The sequence below is a fragment of the Mesocricetus auratus genome, unplaced genomic scaffold (genome assembly GCF_017639785.1).
Source record: "Mesocricetus auratus isolate SY011 unplaced genomic scaffold, BCM_Maur_2.0 Super-Scaffold_100003, whole genome shotgun sequence".
Taxonomy (NCBI): domain Eukaryota; kingdom Metazoa; phylum Chordata; class Mammalia; order Rodentia; family Cricetidae; genus Mesocricetus; species Mesocricetus auratus.
In genome coordinates, this window is record NW_024429188.1 from 52016830 (window position 1) to 52031870 (window position 15041).

The 15041-nt window shown below is 36.8% G+C and overlaps 1 protein-coding gene across 12 annotated transcripts in view; it reads right to left on the minus strand.

Annotated features, from left to right (window-relative positions):
- Atrx (ATRX chromatin remodeler) overlaps positions 1-15041 on the minus strand; it is a 134637-nt gene that overhangs the window by 8207 nt on the left and 111389 nt on the right. The window lies entirely within an intron of this gene.

A 15041-nucleotide genomic window follows, 5' to 3' on the forward strand; every position in this document is an offset into this window, starting at 1 on the left:
GAAATTGACTGTTTTTCACATTTTCAGTTTATACTATATATAAATTACCTAGAAAACAGACCTCACATCAGAATTTCTTGTTTTTTATTATTTATTACATTTTTTCCATTATTTTTATTACATTTTTTAGAAGAGCTTGCTTCACATACCACATAACTTAGGATATTTAGAGATTTTTTTAAGAGAGCTGACCTCTAACTTGTTATATAGCAAATGATGACCTTGAACTGGGAGTGGTATGAAAAAAAGATTGTTTTTAATTTAAATAAAAATTAATAAAAAATAAAACAATAAACATGTCAATTGAGTAGTATCCTATATCAGACATTACTTGTTTCCGGTGAAGGGCAGAAGCCTTTCCAGAAATACATGTGTACACACACAGTAAAATGCCTGAGACATCAGCGAGTTTAATCAGGTTAGTCCTTAGCATCCTATAATTTCAAAACCCAAACTTACTGACTTGAAATTAGGGGAAATTGAGGACCAGGCAAGTGACTTTTCCAATTATACAAGGGACTAGCTGGGACTAGCAACTGAATTTCCCAACTCTTATCCACTAATTATTAAGTATCACATTGCCGAGAATGCTTATTTTCATGAGGCATGGCTCCATTTCCTAGATCTACATTTTTAGATAAAAGACATAATCACTTGAAGGACTCTGGGCAAAGAAGAAACATAATGAGGCCTTTCATTTTTCTTTACTTTTAACACTTGTAACTTCTTTGAGTGTTCTTTTTGTTAACGAGTATAAGTTACTTTTAAAGATTTATTTTTACTTTATGTATATGAGTGTTTTGCCTGTGTGCATGTATGTGCCATGTATGTGCCTATTACCCAGGGGCAATAACTGGGACTGGATTACAGATAGTTGTAGGTCATGCCGAGTGAGTGCTGGGAACCCGGGTCCCTTGGAAGAAAAGACCGTGTTCAATTGCAGAGCCATTTTCCAGCCTCAGTGAAAACTTGTCAAAGATTAGTTTATGCTCACACTAGAGCTGACGTGCACTATTTTATCATTTTCATTCCAGATTCAAGATTTATTCCAGCAAAATGAAACATAGGGGTTAGACTGATGGCATAGTGATTTAGAGCACTTGCTGCTCTTCAAGGTCCTGAGGTCAATTCCCAGTAAGCACGTGGTGGCTCACAACCATCTATAATGGGATCTGGTGCCCTCTTCTGGCATAAAAAGTGTACATATGGATAGAACACTCATACACATAAAATAAATCTTCAGAAAAAGAAAAATTAACTTAAAAAATGAAACATGATCATCTAATTAAGGTCAAGTAATGGTGACAATTAAGCCATTGCCCAGGCAATAATGTTCCTTTTGATCCACAGCCAACTGAAATACCAGTAAATCACAGAAAAAGTTCACATTACTTTGATTTCTACGTTTAATACATTTTGTAACCTACTAACATAGTGCTGTCTTCATTCTATTAAGCCAAACCTCAAAAACAAAACAGAAACCCTCCTTTATATTGTTTCTAATGAATGTGATAGCCTCTTTTTTCAAATAAATTAATGAAAGTAACACTGATATCTAACTATTCAACCTGGGGACAGTTATCAGTAACATAGTATATATTCCTCCACTTATTTTATATACAGCTTTGCATAAAAATGGGAATGCATTATATTTAGTTGAAGCCTCGTTTCCTCTCTTGCAGTCTTTGCATAGACATAATTTTATACCAAACACAAAAGTTTTTGATGGGCGTATTATATCAGTGGTTCTCAACCTGTGGTGGCCAACCTTTGGCAAAATTCTATCTCCAAAAAATTTACAGTATAATTCATAACAGTAGTAAAATTATAGTTATCAAGTAGCAAGGAAAAGAATTGTGGTTGGGGGTCACCACAACATGAGAAACTGTATAGACAGGTGATAGCATTAGGAAGGTTGAGTACTACCACATTATGCAGAAAAACATTATCCACTATTCATTCCCTTATGTAAATTATTATTATTTTTTTTTTGGTTTTAGGGGACAGGGTTTCTCTGTATTGTTTGAGGCTGTTGGACCAGCCCCGGCCTCGAACTCAGAGATCCGCCTGCCTCTGCCTCCCGAGTGCTGGGATTAAAGGCGTGTGCCACAGCCACCCGGCATGTAAATTATTTTTAAGACATTAGAATTTTCCTGGGATTATTATGACACCTGCAATGAAATGAATTAGTGGATATATTTTTAATAATTTCCTCATATACTGATTATACCCAAGTCCTTAAACAAATCTTTGTGACACAACTACCATTTTAAGACTCTGAGAAGATGGCTCAGTTGGCAAAGTACTTGCTTTACAAGCACAAAAGTCTGAGTTTGGATCTCCAGTACATACATAAAGCTGAGCATGTCCATACATGTCTGTAAACCCAGAGTGAGAAGGAAGAGAAAGGAGGAACTCGGGGGCTCTATGGCCAGCTAGCTTAGTCAAATCTACTAGCTCCAGATTCAGCAAGAGACCCTATCTCAAAAAAATTCAAGATGGAAAGTGTTGGCCTCTGGTTAGATGAGCATTCACTCATATGAATTTGTGCATATACCATCCCCACTCTATTTTACAAATGAAAAGACAAGGCACATAAATTAAGCAGTTTCTTTAAAAAGAAACTAATATAGCTCAGAATTAGGAAAGCACTGTTCCAACATCTTTGGCTTTTAAATTAATTGCAGCATTCAATCAATATAAGAAACGAATGATGAGATTAAGAGGGCCAAAAAGTATTTGTAACGGGATGCTCAGATTACTTCTTCAAGAAAAACAGTTTTGCAAATCCAGAATAAACTATGAAAGTTACAGTTTTCATCCCATGTAAGATACAATCAGTGGGAAGGTTTTTGTTTTCCCCTTTAAAGCAGCATTTATACTAGTTGCTATAGTAACACTATTATTGAAAACAATACTGGAACAAAATCTATAATCACCAAGCCAACAGTCATCAAAATGAGGTTTAAATTACATCCAAATGTGTACCTTTACTTTTCTTTGTTTAAACTTTATTTTTGCTTGAAAAAGTTTGCTTTAAAAAGCCTACAAGCTGAAAAAAGCATGGTCTGTATTTCAGCTAATCACCTAAATTTTAAGGTTTAAAAATGACTAGTTCAATTAATAAAACAAAATTAATGATAAATTAAAAGTTTAAGTTAATTTACTTAGAAGTTTAAAGTATTTGGCAAGTTGACAAAAATTCCCACCTAATTAATTCTGAAATCCAACCTTGAAAATAAAATTGTTAAAAAATAATCAAGGCTTAGCCTGGGGGTAGGGTAAGAGGTTTGCCACATTTCAAAAATATTTGCTTACTATCACTTTGAATTTGAGTTTTATAATATCTGGAAATAAAAGGTCACTAGAATACTTAACTGCCATATGACCCACTCAAAAGGCTATGAAAAATTCCCTTTTATTACTTGAAGATGTCTAACAGTTTTCTGAAGAAATTGAATAATCGTGGTTTAAGAGCTTTTCCTTCACATTTGAAGCCAGTTTCTTCCCCGAGAGTGTAGTAGGAGAAAAACTGTAGTGTATGCAATGAGTAACTGACCATCATAGTAGACTTTTGTGTTTGGAACGCTTAACCTTTACTAAAGAACACTAGAAACAGGCCCAGATTTCCAGAGCATTGGTGGGAATTGATGACAACCATCGAACTTGTCACTTCCAGTGAAAGAAAATGGCTTGTCTGCCAAGCTGACATTAGTAGAAGGCAAAAACTACATTTTAATAAGAATGGTTTTCTTCTTTAACATTTGTAGAGCCAGACACTATACTTAGTATTTAAATCATTTAAACCTCAAAAATTGGTTATCAGGTTACAAGGATTTCATGTGTTACATGCCCCTGTGAGATGGAGAGCTGTCATGGTAGATTTCATATGACCACAGTTGTTCTAGAGACTGCAGTTTTCCAAGTAGGACCTAAATTGGAAATCATTTTTGTCCTAAACAATCTGTAGTTCCCATGAGCAACTGCTTGTTTTTGTAAACATTAGTGTGTTAGCCAAAATAGGTGTGTTATAACACATACAGAATAGGAATGAAACCATCAGAAGACAAGTAGATGATAAAAAGGATATAAATATCAAAGCCATCCAGTAATTTTTATAATAAACAAATAAACCTCCTCTGCAACTGTTCTTTTATGTGTTCAAAATACTAACTGTAATATAAAAACTTAGCTATGCAATCTAGGAGGTGAATCTAGAAATCCCCCTAAAAGAGGCACAGCTTCAGCTTCTGCCACTCTTCTTCCCCTAACATGTTAAACTCCAGACTTGAATTAGCTAAGCTAGCCAGTAGTAACAACCCTATTAACAACACGCAGGAACGGTGGTATTGAAATCCCTCTATCAATGAAGGGCTGACACTAAGGAGCTGACAACCAGTTAGCTGTGTCCTCAACTCCCAGGAATGCAAAAGGAAAATGCTTCATAGGCTAAACTGCTCAAAATACTAATATCAACATAAAATTGTGTAACAACTTATTTTATAAAAGAAAACTTGGGTTAGCTTTCTGAATATCAGATGGAAGATACTGCAGAATTTAAATGAAACAAACACATGATCACTTAAGTGTAAACATAGTAGTAGTTCTGAAGAACTAAAATTTTTTATTTGTTTTTGTTTTTTTGAGACAGTTTCTCTGTGTAGCCCTCACTATCCTGGAACTCACTCTGTAGACCAGTGTGGCCTCAAACTCAGAGATATGCCTGCCTCTGCCTCCTGGGTGCTAGGGAAAAGGTGTGCGCCACTACCACCACTCCAAGAACTGAAGTTTTAAATTTTAGTATAAATAGCCATCTGTAGCCTATGGATCTTGTACTAGAAAGTGCAAATCGAAGGCCATTAAGTGCATTTCAATTCTAGTTTCTCCCATTTACTAGCTCTATGTCTGAGCACATACTTCTCTTAAGCCTCAGTTTTGGGGTGTATAATATGAACCTAGTCAGTAACAACTTTACCACAGTACTATGTGCAACACCACATATGAAGCTTGACACAGGACCCAGTTAACCAATGACTTTTGTACTGATATACACAATGGTTTAGACAGGATCATATCTCCATCAGAAAGAACTGTTGTCTTCAAAGTAGTTTCTCCTCTTGGTAAGCTACTAGGAAAACTCCACTGGTATTATTTACCCGTTTTTATAACACCATTTCCAATAAAATTTTAAACATACAGTTGCTAAAGAACAATCAAACCTGTCTTAAGAATACATATCTATCTACATGTATACACACAACATGTAATGTATACATACATATAATTTTGATTTTAAAAATTAAGAATTTTAGCTAGGAGCTACTGAGATAGCTCAGTGGCTAAGAGCACATATTGCTCTTCCAGAGTACCCAAGTTTGATTCCCAGAACCCACATCAGGTAGCTCTCAACAACCTGTAATGATGCCTCTGTCTTCCATGAGTGTACACACACATGCGCGTCTAAAATTTTAAAAAAGCTTTCGGGGGGGGAAAAACCTAGCTATCTCTGTCTGTCTGTCTCTTGCTCGCACACACATGCACACGCACACACACCTCAAACCACCCCAGGAAATAACCACAGAATGGACAAAGGAGACTGCAGACAATGAAAAAGAAAGGTATATCAAGTGTCTCAATAACCAAATGTAGTGTGTAAGACTTGCGTGTATCTTGATATTAACAAAGTAGTTATAAGACATTCAGAGACAACTGGCTACATATAAATACATCATTGGGTATTGAATAACATTAGGAAGTTATTAATTTTATAGCATGGGTATTATGTAAGAAATACCTTACTGCTTTGGAGATAAATGCTTAAGTCATATGTGCCCAGTAGTAGACAGCAAGTGTCTGTCTTCCTCATTGCTTTCTACCATATTTCTGGAGACAAGATCTCTGCCTGAACTGCAGCTTGCTGATCTGACTAGACTGGCTAGTCAATGAGCTCCAGACATCCCCTATCTCCACCCTTCTCCCAGCACCGGGGATTAAGGATATACATCGTCATGTCTAACTTTTACATGAGTGTTGGGGATCTGAACTCAGGTCCTTATACTTGCTGGGGAGGCACTTTCAAAACTAAGTCATTTCACTATGATTAAATCTTTACAAATCATAAACCACAATGCTTGTGATGAAAATTTTCCACTAAAATAGGTGAGGCCAATATAGCAAAATACCGACAATTGATAGATCTACATAATTGCTTTGTGGATATTATATTTTTCTGGCTTCGTGCACATCTTTAATCCTAGTGCTTGGGAGGCAGGGATAGGCAGATCTCCGTGGGCTAAAAGAAATCCTTGTCTATATAGCAAGTTCCAGGCAGACCTGGGCTACATAGTAAGACCCTGTCTTAAAAAAGACAAGATTTTGAAAATTAACTAAGTTTTTCTATACTTTCTTTGCAGTAAGGAAGCCAAAGCACCAGACTGTCAAACAGAATATTGGGATAGCTTGATCTCTAAAAGAGCCATACAGATGTACACTTAGTCCAATAACAAAATAGCATAGTGCTCTAAATTTGAGATGGGAACCCAAGTCAGCTCACCATTGAATTTTTTGAGCTAAACAGAATGTACATCTGTGTGGCAGCACTATCCTAATAACTTCACATGGAATACCCAATGTTCATATCCCTATAACAATGCATTATTACACCCACATTATGGATGACACTATAGAAATGAACCAGCATGGGCCTTGAACTTATGACCATCCTGCCTCAGCCTCTCAAGCATCTGGGATGGCAGGCATGCATCACTAGGCTTAGCAAGTAGTAAATATTTGTGGTGGCTCAAACTCCTCATAAGGAAACAATTTTAGAAGTCCAGTTCAATCCTTCCCCAATGGAATCTTGCAAAATGCCCTTGCCAGCAATGATACACTGTATATGGTTTAATTTCCACTGGCAATAATTTCTAAACCAGTGTAGCTTGCCAAAGTTTGGGAATATGCTATCTGGAGGTATCACTGGCACCATGGTCTCTATAACCATGTGACTGTGGTTTTCGTACTAGTTTTTCTTGTGTTTAAAAAAAGGGAAAATGAAAAAGACACAAAGCAGCACTATAAAGCACTAAGAGCAAGTATATTTTATGTAGTATGTAGGAAGATACCAAAAGTACTCTTTTATATTTAAAAATCACTATAGAGATAATTGAAAACTGAGGTGTTCTATTAAATAAGATATTCTAAAAACACAAATACTACAGAAACATCAGGTGGCTAGAAAATAATTCTTCTCCCGTGTTATCCAAGAAAGGGAGAGAAAAAATCCTTAGTTACTGGAAAAGGTATTCGTTCTTTGGCAACTGCATACTAGCTTCATTGGGAGTGATTATCAGTATTTAGTAATTAATGCTATTATTCTGCCAACTGATACAACTCATCTCTAAGGAAACCCAAACCTCCAATACATGTTTCTTCTACAGCATAGCTAAGGTTATTTCCTTTGGCCCCTAAATGGTGTCATTCATATGTCATGCTTTGACCTTATAAGGATAAAGACCTCATGTTATACTTTTTAAAAGAATTCCAGTTAGCCAGATGATGGCAGCACACACCTTTAATTCCAGCACTCAAGAGACAGAGGCAGGCAGATCTCTGTGAGTTCAAGCTCAGCCTGGTCTACACAGTGAGTGCCAGGACAGGCTCCAAAGCTATACAAAGAAATAAATTAGCAAAATGGCAACACTATAACAACTATGGAATGAAATATTTGTTCAGCTACCAAGTGTAAGGGAGGGAGGGAGGAGGGAGGGAGGGAGGGAGGGAGGGAGGGAGGGAGGGAGGGAGGAGGGAGGGAGGGAGGGAGGAGGGAGGGAGGGAGGAGGGAGGAGGGAGGGAGGGAGGAGGGAGGGAGGGAGGGAGGAGGGAGGGAGGGAGGGAGGGAGGGAGGGAGAGGGAAGGAGGATCAGTGAAGGATAGATAGGGTTACTACCTCGATGTCTAGAGCACAGTCACAAAGCTTATGTGGCTTAAGATTATTTCCTAAGAGTCAGGTGTGGTAATTCATTTCTGCCATCTTAGCACTTTAGAGGCTAAGACAGGAGGTATGCTATGAATGTAGGCCAGCCTAGGTTACATAGGAAGTTCCATGTCAGTCTCAACTACAGAGTGAGACTGTCTCAAAACAAACACAGGGGCTAGTGAGATGGCTCAGTAAGTAAAGGTCCCTGCCATTCAATCCATGTAGGGACCCCATGTGGTAAAAGGAGAGAACTAACTTGTGTAAGTTGTCCACTCTCATAATGTGGTGTCGTGCCCAACACCTTAAATGTTAAAGGAAAAAACAGACTTCCTTCCAAAAGGGTGCTTAGCAGATGGCCTGGAATAAGGAAAAGACCCAAACCAGTTGTTTCTTCTACCTGGCATCAACTATTCCAACAAATACCAAACAAGAAACTAATAACCTAGAAAGTAATAGTAGAACTGAAATAATTCCTCTTAAGATTGTTGTATCTTCTGCTATTCTATTCTTACTCAGATAAATAAGCCCTTGTGTACCAGTTAATGTATATATGTTAATAATACTACACTTTGTTTTACTAAACAAAAGACTAAACTTGTAACAAAACAGGCAGAGAAGTAAATGACAATGGCATTAAGCTTCAAATTTCAATTAGAAATTTGAATTCTTAGAAGCCAAAAAATATTGGGCTCATGTGCCACCATGTGGTTCTTATGTCTCAAAAGTAAATGTATGCAAACTCGGAGAAAGTTCCCAAAATAAGCTGATTAGCTATCCCATGCTTTATATCAATTTATTTTAATGGAGAATATTCTACTCTAGTGTTAGAAATGAGAAAGGCAAAACCTTACATTATCATATGCTGGCTAATAAAGTGTACAATAACATCTCTGTTCAGTAAACTATGCTTTGAGGTATTAAAGCTTGAATAAAGGACTAAAGACTAGGAGAGAAAATTGTACACAAAATCAGGGTGGAGAAAGCCAACCTAAAGCCTCACTTAGGGTACTTTAGCTTAAATCCCCATTTTGTCTTCCCTATAATTACCAACATGCAGTCCACAGTTAAAGAGACATAAGTGGTACAGTGCTGAAAAGGGGAAGTGAAGAAACGCTTCTCTGCCAGTTTTACTGGCTTTTGTTTTCTTAATAAAGGGTACGGAACTTAGACTGTGTATACTGTACTTAAGAGGAACAAAACACCTACTTAGTCTATAATGAAATGTGGGCCTGGCCAAGATTTTATCACTGAATCTATGCATGCAATCTATAAGTTTATTGCCAGAAAAAGCATTTTCCCAAAGAAAATTTATATAAACTTTAACTAAGGTGAGATATTAATATTTAAGAAACGAATAGTTGACAATCAGTAACCAATTGTATTATGACTAAGAGCCTGTTTTGGTCAATCTGTAAATCTGGTGCAGGCTTACAATGACTGAAGAACATTATAAAAGGATGGGCTGAAGCTAGTGGCCCAGTTGGGTTTTGTTTTTTGTTTTGGTTTTTGTCAACTTGACTCAAGCTGAAGTTATCTGGAAAAAGGAACCTTAATAGAGAAAATCCCTCCATTAGACTGACCTCTAGACAAGTCTGTAGGACATTTTCTTGATTGATGATTGATATGGGAGGGACTAACCCACTGTGGGTAGTGTCACTTCTGGGCAAGTTGTCTACGGCGTGTAAGAAAACAAACTGAGAACTTCCCCGATGTATACAGATACAAACACTGACTCACACGCATACACACACGTGCACACGTGCATACACACACTAAAAATTAAGAGCAACAAAAAATTTGGGGATAAGAGATGGCTTAGTGGTTAAGAGCTCTCTCTGGCTGTTCTTCCAGGACCCAAATTCAATTTCCAGCACCCACCTGGCAACTCACAACTGTCTGTAACTCCAGTTCCAGTAGATCTGACACCTTCACACCAATGCACATAAAATAAGGTATTTTTAAAAAAATAAACAAAGATAAAAGGGACCATGGCCACGATCTTACTATAATAATAGGAGGTAGCTTTGTTATATCTTTAATAAAAGCATGTTCAAATGACAAGAAACGTTTCACTGCAAATGTCAAAATATATACTATCAAACTACTGGCATGATGGAATGATCTTGTAAATAAATACAAACCTAAGAAAAACATACAGGGCTGGAGGGATAACTCAGCCATTACAGGTTAGGCTCACAACCAAAAATACAAGAAACAAATACATTGATTGAGTAACTATACTGTACCCACCCCACTTACCACCTTGCTTTAGGCCTGCTATTACCTCTTACTTCCATCATCTTAATAGTATCCTAACAAGTTTCTTAACATCCGTTTTATTTTTCCAGTTCATTTTCCACACTGATGCACAAAATTATTTTTCTAAGATAAAAAGTGTTTCTGTTTAAAATTTAATACATTCCACAGTCATACAGGATTCCTAATCTAAGTAGTATGATCACAATTCCTGTTTGTGGTTTTTCTTCTCTTCCCAAACCTACTTCTCTATACTTCTATACTGTCACTGTGACCTGACTATATGATGATTTTATTTCTTCAGTTTCTTCTAATTTGTGCTATTTCATACATATGTCTTTTCCTGTTCTCCTTGTGGTCTCAGAACTCACTTCTATTTTCAACACTTCTTCAAGCCTTCTTCAAACAACTCCTCAGCCTAACATTCCCAAAGAACTGGGTTGTCCTTTTATATGTCTGTATAAATTTAAGGCAAGATAAAAAGACTTATTAAGCTTATACTGAAGCCTAATACTTAAAAGCATATAAAAGCAAAGGTGCTCTACTTGAAAGGGGATGGAGGCTTGAGTTCCTGGTGGTTTGGACTACCTGATCTCATTTTGTCACACAGTGCCAGCCCTGTATCACTTCTGTGCAACAGCAAATACAATTATGAAAACAAGCTTTATGTTTTAGCTATAACCTTATTGGCTACACAAATTCTCTAAACCCCAGTTTTTGAGATAATTAGTATACATAAAATAAACCTTTGTGAACCTTAAAGATTTGCATACATGTGAAGAATTTAAATTCCATAAGCTAAATGACTTCATTATAGAATCTTAGTATCAGCGCATGAAATTATCGTCTGTGAAAGCACTCTAAATTTTAAAATCTTCATTTGTTAAAATGAAGCATACTAAATCAGGTGTGGTGGTGCACACCTTTAATCCCACCACTCAGGAGGCTTAGGCAGACACATCTCTGAGTATGAGACCAGCCTGACCTACATAACGAGTTCAGGATAGCCAAGGCTACAAAGGGAAACCCTGTCTCAAAACAAAACAAAAGCATCCTGAAAACATCATTGAATTTTCAGAATCTGAGGGCCCTTTGCCATGTTTCCTGTATTTGGTAACTTAATCATTCTTGAGGGGTGAGAGGCAACAATAAAGCACAAAATTAAGAGTATAAACTGTCAGACTTACAGGGTAGATCAGTAGTATAGAGCTTGCCTAAGTATGTATAAGGTCCTAAGAGTTCAATCCCCAGCAGAGAAAAAGAGAAAACCAGCTGCATTGGTACTCAGCAGACCAGATCTGAAAGCCAGCTTCAACGCAAACTAGATGAATAAACTCATCTCACCCAGCCTTGGTTTTTTCTCTATTTTTTTTTCTTTTCTATTCTGGGTTTTGAACCTAGAGCCTTGTATATGCTAAGCAAGAACTATACCTCTGAGCTACAGACCTAGCTCTTCATTTTGCTTTCTCCTGTTCTGAGATAAGGGATCACTAAGTTCAGGCTCCTGAGTAGTTCGAACTACAGGTCAGTACCACAGGGCCTGGATTCTTAAAATGATTCTTTCATCTTAAAAATGAAAACAACACTAAGCTTTTCAGTTTGTGGGATACACTCAGAACATAGTGTTTAGAGACTACAACCCTTTGAGATATCAATGCTTATTTTTTTTCACTGAAGAACTTTGAGAGGGTTGAAATACCTGTGTTAATATAGCCATCAATATTCCCTTTCCTTTTCTGCTCTATGGCAAAGCAAAGGGTTAAAAACAAAATACCTTAAGTCTGTAAGTGAAAAGGCCTAACTGTCCATTCTGACTATTGAGTATAGTCCATGTGGTTTTATTCTGGATGGCCCATAGCAATTAGATAACATTCCTTTTCTACCAGATTTTTTTCATTACCATCTATTAATTGTACAACAAATGGATTTCATTATGATTTCATACATGTATATAATATACTTTGAAGATCTTCAACCCTCTATTATCATACCCTGCCACTCGCACTCATTCCTTCTACACTTCTAAGCTCCCCTTGTACTTTCCTGTTTTATTTCTATACTTTTCCTATTCTGTCTTTAATTGTTCTTGCTATATGGATACATAAATATAAATACATAAGAACAACCTGCTGAGTCCATTTAGGGTTGCTCATATGTATATGTTTTAGGGCTGACCATCTGGCTCTGGATAGCCAATTAGAGAACTCATCCCTGGAGAACATTTATTCTCCTTTCAGAAGTCACAAATTTCCTGTAGTTATTCATCTAGAGATGAGCCTTGTACCTAAGGCTCAGGGAACATTGGGAAAGAGTAGTTAGAAAGATTGTAAGAACCAGAAGACCAGGATGTTTTGCTGAGAGATCATGTCTTCCATATAGGACAGTGAAGCTGTACCTACAAAATTACAAAAGTATGGTAGGTTAAACAAGACCTAAACAATGACAACACTAGTTGAATCTTTTAAGCATACACACACACACACACACACACACACACACACACACACACACACACACACACACAATGAAAAGGCTAAGAGCTGAGAATGCTCAGCAATAGATTGCTTGTCTAACATCTGCAAGGCTCTCACTCTCACAAATAAAACTCACTCTGTAACATAATGAAGACAAAACATTAAAACAGTGTTTCCTAATATAAAAACAAAAATAATACTTTTATTAAAGTTTGCTAAAAGTCATAAAAAATGGTTACTTTAACACATAAGTGTCCTGAAACTATTGTCCAAGAAATTTGAAGTTGCCACAAAATCAAGCTCTTTAAGGACAGGCATGGAAGCATAAGCCTTAATCACAGTATTTGGGATGTAGGGCAAGACAATCAGGAACGCAAAGTCACCCTTGGCTATAAAGTAAGTTCAAGGCCAGAATGGGTTTATATGAAAACAATGTTGGGCAGTGACGGTGCACACCTTTTAATCCCAGAGGGAAGCAACTCCCTGCGAGTTCGAGGGTAGCCTGGGGTACAGAGTGAGTTCCAGGACAGCCAGGGCTACACAGAGAAACCCTGTTTCAAAAATCCAACAACAACCAAAAATATTTACACACATGCACGCACGCACGCACACGCGGACTCAGTAAAACAATGCAGGCAGCAGAGAACAGAACTCAGAATACGTTTTTAAGGAATGGCATGCTGTAGTTATGCATGAAAGATCATAGCCCCACTTATACCAATAGCTGCCATAGCACAACACATGTAATTAAATGGTGGTACGGGCTGAATAGGGATCTATACTTATAAGCCCCATTATGTCCAAATATATTACTTTACAAAGCAAGGGAGGAAAAAAAAGTTCTTTAAAAAATGCTGTGTCAGGGAACTTTAAATTCAACTTTTACTCATTAGAAAACTTATATGTGTGTGTGTCTGAGTGCCCAAAAATATTAGAAAAATTTTAAATCCCTGTAATTACATTACTCAGGAGGCTGAGGCAGGAGTATAGCAACTACATAGAAAACACAAACTACACAGTGAGACGATGTGCCAGAAAAATACATGTAGATAAGGCCATGGTTTTACCACTTACCAGCTCTGATCCAGTTTCCCATACAAGAGGCCAATCACTACATGGTCTCTTGGGGCCCTTTCCCAGTGAAATATTATTTTATTTTATTTGTTGATTCTTTTTGAAGAAAGAAGACAGTGTGGTCTAGAACTCACTAAGCAGACCTTGGGCTCAAACACCCCATCTTCCTACCTCTCTAGTGTTGAGTTTCCAATTGTGCACCAGCACACCTAGCTTGCTGTTCCTTTTTAAAATAGATGTATAAAAGATCATTCATGTCTTATATGCATGTGGTAGGGCATAGACAGTATAAATGTATAGTGAAGAAATGTGAATTATAGTGCTAATTCAATGCATTACTGACCAACTGGAAAAAATTCATTCACTAACCAATCCATGTAATGTGTAAGAATACTTAGCAACTTTTAAGTACTATACAGACTAAGTTAAAATTCTTAGTAATTCATATCGACATCTCCATAATTTCTTTTAGAAAACAAAAAGCTTTGCACAGTTAATATATTTAACTTGGAGTTTGCAGACATGGACACACTAATGAAAGAAAGTATCACAAGAATCAATGCCATAACCATACCCATCACTTCTAAAAGATTCATCCCACTCTATTTACTCACTCAACTGCTGATGAACATTTAGATTCATGTCTTAACTACGATGACTAATACTGCAATAAACACAGACATGGGATTTCAGATAGCTCAATATCAAAACTTGTATTTAAATATATGACACTATGAGAATACATGATGGTTGTATTTTTTTTTAAAGAACCTCCATACTGCACTAATTTACACTCTTACCAAAAGTACTCCCTTTAGCCACATCTTAACAAATACTTACTACTTTTTATTCCTTTGATAATAGTCACCTTAACAGGTATGAGTTAGTATCTCATTATGCTTTTGATTTGCTGTTCCCTATTGACTAGTGATGATGGGCAATTTTTATATACCTATTTGCTGATTCCGAATTGCTCTATGACAGAAAAGAAGGTTAGAGAACAGACAGCTAACTTACTAATAGTCAAATATACATGCCCTCAATTTGAAGCTTGGGAAAATACAGTCTTAATGATTTCAAGTTTCTGTTCAGATTTCTTTCTGGGGGCTAGGAATGTTATTTGCATAAAACATGCTTTTCAGAAATACTATCTTCTTTGTGTTACATGGAGAAGCAATCGAGCATCTTTTCATATATGAACATATAGATTAAAGTTAATTAAATATAAATTTCGTCTCTGAAAAGCTGTGAAGTACACACAG